The 5,941-nt window shown below is 36.0% G+C and overlaps 1 pseudogene; it reads right to left on the minus strand.

The window, feature by feature from the left end:
• Positions 1 to 1,592: 1,592 nt before the first annotated feature.
• LOC101676000 lies at positions 1,593 to 3,266 on the minus strand (annotated as a pseudogene).
• Between the last annotated feature and the right edge of the window lie 2,675 nt (positions 3,267 to 5,941).

The raw sequence follows: 5,941 nt of genomic DNA on the forward strand, positions 1-5,941 counted from the left end.
TCCCTACTGCTACTGCCTTCCTGGTAGATGCTTTAAATTTAGTAAATGGGTCTCTTCTACATGTGGTCTATGCACTTTTCAAATTGGGGTGTGTGTGTGTGTGTGTGTGTGTGTGTGTGTTGGCTTCCAAATTGAGTAATCTGCACAGAAATCCTTTAAGAGTGAATTTTCCATTCTCTAGAGCTTTTTTGAACATAATCTCTGTTGATTTTTTTTTAAAAGATTTATTCATTTATTTGAGAGAAAGAGAGAGAGAGAGAGAGAGAGAATCTCAAACAGACTCATTGCTAAGTGTGGAGCCAGACAGGGGTCTGGATCCCATGACCCTGAGATCATGACCTGAGCCAAAATCAGAAGTTGGATGCTCAACTGTCTGAGCCACTCAAGTATCCCTCCACTGATTTTTAAAACCTAATGATTTGGGATTTCACTCCTCTGAAGGATCTAAGAGCTGGCATCGGTAATATGGAGTTGGAATCTCTCATTTCTCAGTGAGAGGTTCAATACCTTTAATATCCCTCCTGATTGGGACTCACCATGAATGTGGTGTTTTGTTTTTGTGTTTTTTTGTTTTTTTTCCCTTGACAAGTCTATGTCTCTTCCTTTCTCCCTCTTGATGTTGTCATTTACTTCTTTGTTGTGGAAACTGTTCATTCAATTATCAGGTAACTTTTATTTATTTATTTATTTTTAAGATTTTATTTATTTGATGGAGAGTGAGAAAAAGCAGCAGCAGCAGAAGGAAAGGGAGAAACAGATTCTCTGCTGAGCAAAGATTCTGATGCAGGACTTGATCCCAGAACCCAGGACTATGTATCAGGTCATTTTTATTTTTATTTTTATTGATTTTATTTATTTATTTGACAGACAGAGATGACAAGTAGGCAGAGAGGCAGGCGGCGGGGGGTGGGGTGGGGAGGATGAGGCTCCCTGCTGAGCAGAGAGCCCAATATGGGGTTCGATCCCAGGAGCCTGTGATCATGCCCCGAGCCAAAGGCAGAGGCTTTAACCCACTGAGCTACCCAGGTTCCCCAATATCAATCATTTTTAGAGTAATTATTCCACATATAATTACAGATTTTTAAAAATCAAGCCATTTAACATTTTTTATTTATAAATCAATAAATGTGTATATTAAAACTAAAAAAAATAGACAATTAAATGACTAGGCAAATGAAACTATTTGCAGATTTGAATGTATTGTAAGTAGCATAATCACTGCACACCGTACCCTGAATGTACATAACTTACTTTAAGTGTCTTACTTAAATTTTTCAAAATCAGATACTTCTCTGAATTTTAAGGAAGTCAAAATCATTTAAAATATGAGGATTAGGAGTTAAGGATGAGCTATATATCCAATTTAAATAACATTAAAAACAAAATATAAAATGTTAACAGAAGTGAAATTTTTCTAAAGGGAAGTATTTACTATTCCCCCTCCCAAAGTAGGTAAATTATACTACAGAGTAGAAATCTACGTGTACTGAAATACATTCTTGCTTTGATAAGTGTAAAAAAAAATCATCTTGTCTAAATTTTTAGAGCTATGCAGTTGGAAATACAGAATTTTACTTTTATAAGCATGTCCGTTAAGAGAAGTAAGTTAGCACAATTATTTGAATTGGTTGTCTGCACACTGAACAGGACTTATCTTTCTCTTTACCTTCTTTGCACACATAAAGTCTGCCATAAAATGTCCTGTTTTGCCATGAACAATACAACCATATTTAGGCTGTCATTGGTAAATCACCCAAGGTTCAATGGCATTAAGGGAAAAACTAGATTCTATGATCTTTATCTTTGTCTTGTGTTTCTTCCCTTTCAAACTCTCTGATGTTTTCTTGGCTGCTATGAATGTTGTTAGACATTGGTGACTGAGAATGGTCCTCACTTTTTGGGGATTGGGAAGCTTGTATGATTTTATCATCATTTTCCTCAACACATGGTTCTCTGTGTTACTATTCACTGTATTTTTTTTTTTTCCTTAACAATCAGGGACATCAAAGCCCTATTTTACTTGAATTTAGTTTTCTAGTTTGTCTTTCTCAGGCATTTTACTTTATCTTTCACTTTACCTTCAGGAAGCCAGTTCTCATGAGAAGCCCAACATCTGTTGCAATGAAGTAGAAAAGGATTCATTTCATTGCATGAAGTGCACTTCAGTAGTCTGCTGAGGAAATTTCAGGATCTTCTTAAGTGAATCTGTATTCCTCTTTCCTGCCTGATACACAGTTACTCAACATACCTCATCCTCCTCCCTGAGAGTTCTTGTACTTCCTCACTAAGGCTATCATCTTCTGAATTGCAAGACACAACTTCAAAATCTACACTGGATTGATCTGAAACTGAATCCTGATCCAACCAATCACATGAATGTTCACCAGCATCAAGATCTGGATTTCACAGACCTGTACCCCTGGGGATAAAAATATATGTTTATAAAAAATAAAAAATTTAATAAAAAAAAAAAAGATCTGGATTTGATGGAGTGAGTCTCTGTTGATTCACTGCTACCGTTTCTTTCACAAAATTGTCTCCCTTATTACACACAGAGAAAGATTTTCATCAAAGGAAAGATAAATACAATCAGATTTGTGGTGCTTTTTCCTCTGTCATTCACCAGGTAATGCACCTAAATGTTCCTCTGTCCAACTAATTACTCTCCTTTTACATGAGGTAGATGGTTTAGAAAGCAAATCTGAAGATGAAAGTTTCTCTTTCTACAACTCTTGACCAGCGCCCTTTTGATCACTCCCACCTTCTAGGTGACACTTATTTTTACTCACAGATTTGAAATGTGCCTGAATCGATGGTTTATGCTGATTGACTACTACAAAGTTTCTGTGGATTGTTATATATATTTTCCTGTATTCTTTTACAGAGAAGCTTGGCACTCTAAGCAAATCCCTTAGAAGATAATTGGAACAATACACAATATGCTATAGTTTCTCAACATATAATTGTTTAGTCATAATATACTGGCCAAAATAAAATATAACCTTTTGTAATAAAAGTGTCTTTTTGTGCGCAGATTTTAGCAACTTCAAAAGCAATGACTTTGGTTTCACTAGGGTCTCTTGTTCTGAAGCTGAAATTTGTGAGGTGCTTATAGCACCCTCAGCTGACACAGACATATTGGTACTGTACTTTTGTATGGAACAGTGTAGAATAAGGGCTCTACATTGGTGACCACTGGTATCTATCTGCTTAAAGGGAACACAGCTGCTCCTTACTAAGTGGGGTTTTCCGCACCCGGAGTCCATGGGAGTAGCGACCCTCGAGGCTCCTCAGTTCCCTTTACTGGGTACACAGAAACCCAATGTCTTGGGCCTCAGCGACCATTCCACTTGTGAGCCATAGGCCACTAGGGAGCTTGAAATCACTAGGGCTCAGAGAAGAAGGGGGCTCCTGGCTCCATCAGCTGGGTTAGGGGTGCCCCTTGAGCTCTTGCTCTTCCTCCATTTCCCTTTTGAGGCACACAGGGCTGCACAGGCCCTAGAAGGAGCCCAGCCAGCAAAGGCGGCAAAGGCGCACCGAATGCATGCTCCCTGCTTCCCCTGTAATTGGAGAATTTTTGTGCCCATGGGAGGATGTAATTTAAGCTCCTGCTATGCCTCCATCTTAAACCCAACTGCTTCTTCTTTATTAATGTGTTTACAGTTATAAATTTCCTTCTAGCTAGTGGTTTAGCAATATTCCATATTTTTATATGTATTTTATTTGTTTTCATTAATCTCAAAGTATTTTTAATTTCCCTTTTGATTTTTTATATTTTGTATTTTATTTAATTTCCACATATTTATAAGTTTTTCTATTCGGAAATATATGTACATATCAGTGTTTATTTAGGTATCTATCTACTATGTTATACTTATAAATCTACCCTGGAAATCCATGGTACTGAGATCTTTTTTGGAGAACAAGAAGGTATGTTCCTACTTTAGAGAGAACATATGAAGAGGAATATGACATTTCATAAAAATATTCCAGTTAAAACCATAATCAGAAGGTGTAATGACTGCCTAATGCTCATTTCCAAGGCAGGAAGACTGAGCCTCTGGCCGTCAATGTGCTATGCCTGCGTATAAGGCAACTCAGAAAGAAAAATTTTGGAGGTACACAGATTTGCTTCATTAATACAAGTCTACCAGTTTTTGAGGAGAAAAAAAAATCCTTAGAAGTGCTTTCTTCAATGTTGTTTTGAGATGAGTGAGATAATTGATATGAAACATTTTGCAGGTACCAAAACAAGCATTTCATCCATACTCACTGTTATTTGCATATTTCTAATAAAGGGCTTCACTATCAATACCTTCCAAAATGATGAACAGTGTCAGATTATAACTTTCAAAAGTCCATGAAGTCTGATCTGAGAGACATTTGAAGAAACCTTAACATGCCAACAAACTGGTAGTTGATGGTCACAACTAGCAGAGATCATTGTAACACTGGTTAATTTTGCTACCTAGAAAGATCTATGCTTGCTAGTAGAAGATACCAGGGCAGGTGGTTCAGGGGAGTATGAAGGAAAAACTTTAAGAATGTGTAATTTCCTAACAATGCCAGGGCAGATTAGTGTGATTGCTGACTGGAAGGGCCCAGAAGGAGTGGCTGATAGACTGTAGCTATGGGAAATTTGATTGCTTAAATGCTTTAGATGACTGTTAAGAAAAAAGGAGGAGGAGGAAGAGGAGAAAAAAGAAGAGGAGGAAGCGGCCCAGACACATGAAAAAGAAACTAAGAATTCATGGAGAGTTTTTAGGTGGGTTGCATCTAACGTAATTCTTTGCCTTTTAATTGTCAAATTTGGTACTTTCCCATATTTAGTGAGCTTTAAATTATAAGAATCATCTTAAAGCTGGGGCGCCTGGGTGGCTCAGTGGGTTAAGCCACTGCCTTCGGTTCAGGTCATGATCTCAGGGTCCTGGGATCGAGTCCCGCATCAGGCTCTCTGCTCAGCAGGGAGCCTGCTTCCTTCTCTCTCTCTCTCTCTCTGCCTGCCTCTCAGTGTACTTGTAATTTCTCTCTGTCAAATAAATAAATAAAATATTTTTTTAAAAAAATCATCTTAAAGCTAAAACTACTCCTCCAGACATAATTCTAAGGTAAATTATTTTGCAGGACCGGGCACTAACCCACTTTTATCTCTTTCCTACTATGAGAATTAGTGGTAATAACATAAGTATTACTTTTTCTTGGGAAAATATTTTCTGGTTTTCTAGGGAAATAAAAGTCTTTCTTGCTAAAGATCTTTTAAAATTTTGAGTTTCTTTGGTAAATTTGTATATTCCTACAATTTTCAACTTAATTTTAGCTTAAAATTTACGTGAAGCAATTTAAAGGATGATTTTAAAACTGATTACAGGAAAAGATTGTTTTGAATTCCACACCCCTATCAGGTTCATGTAAAGTGTATGAGGAGCAATTTTATATTTTTAGTGTACAAATAGAAAATTTTTGTTATTTTCATATATATTTATTATTTATGACTTTTTATTTTTGGTATTTAATAGAGTTTAAGGATACTAGTATCATGTGAACATAAAAATACATAAAATTTTTATTAAAACAAAGGTATACAGAAAATATTACTTTGGAGAGTCATCCATTATAGCAGTTTTCAGTTATATGTGACGTAGATGTTCTTGTGCAAAAATATCCATCTGTTGACATTTATGTTTGTCTGCAATCCTTTTCAATGAGTAATCACATATTAGAAATATTAGACAACTCACCAGTCACATTTTAAATCCTGTACACATACAGAAACATCTTTAAAAGTAATATAATGAACCAGTGTTTAGAATTTTGTCAGTCATTGCCACAAATATTACTGTGAGATTCAGCGAAGTTTTAGATGAAAGTTTTCATGTAAAAATATGTGATATATGCCTGAATATTTAAAGATTTAATAATTATCTTATCAAAAGCAATATTA

This window comes from Mustela putorius, unplaced genomic scaffold (genome assembly GCF_011764305.1).
Source record: "Mustela putorius furo isolate JIRA1106 unplaced genomic scaffold, ASM1176430v1.1 tig00003834_pilon_pilon_pilon, whole genome shotgun sequence".
Classification (NCBI taxonomy): Eukaryota; Metazoa; Chordata; class Mammalia; order Carnivora; family Mustelidae; genus Mustela; species Mustela putorius.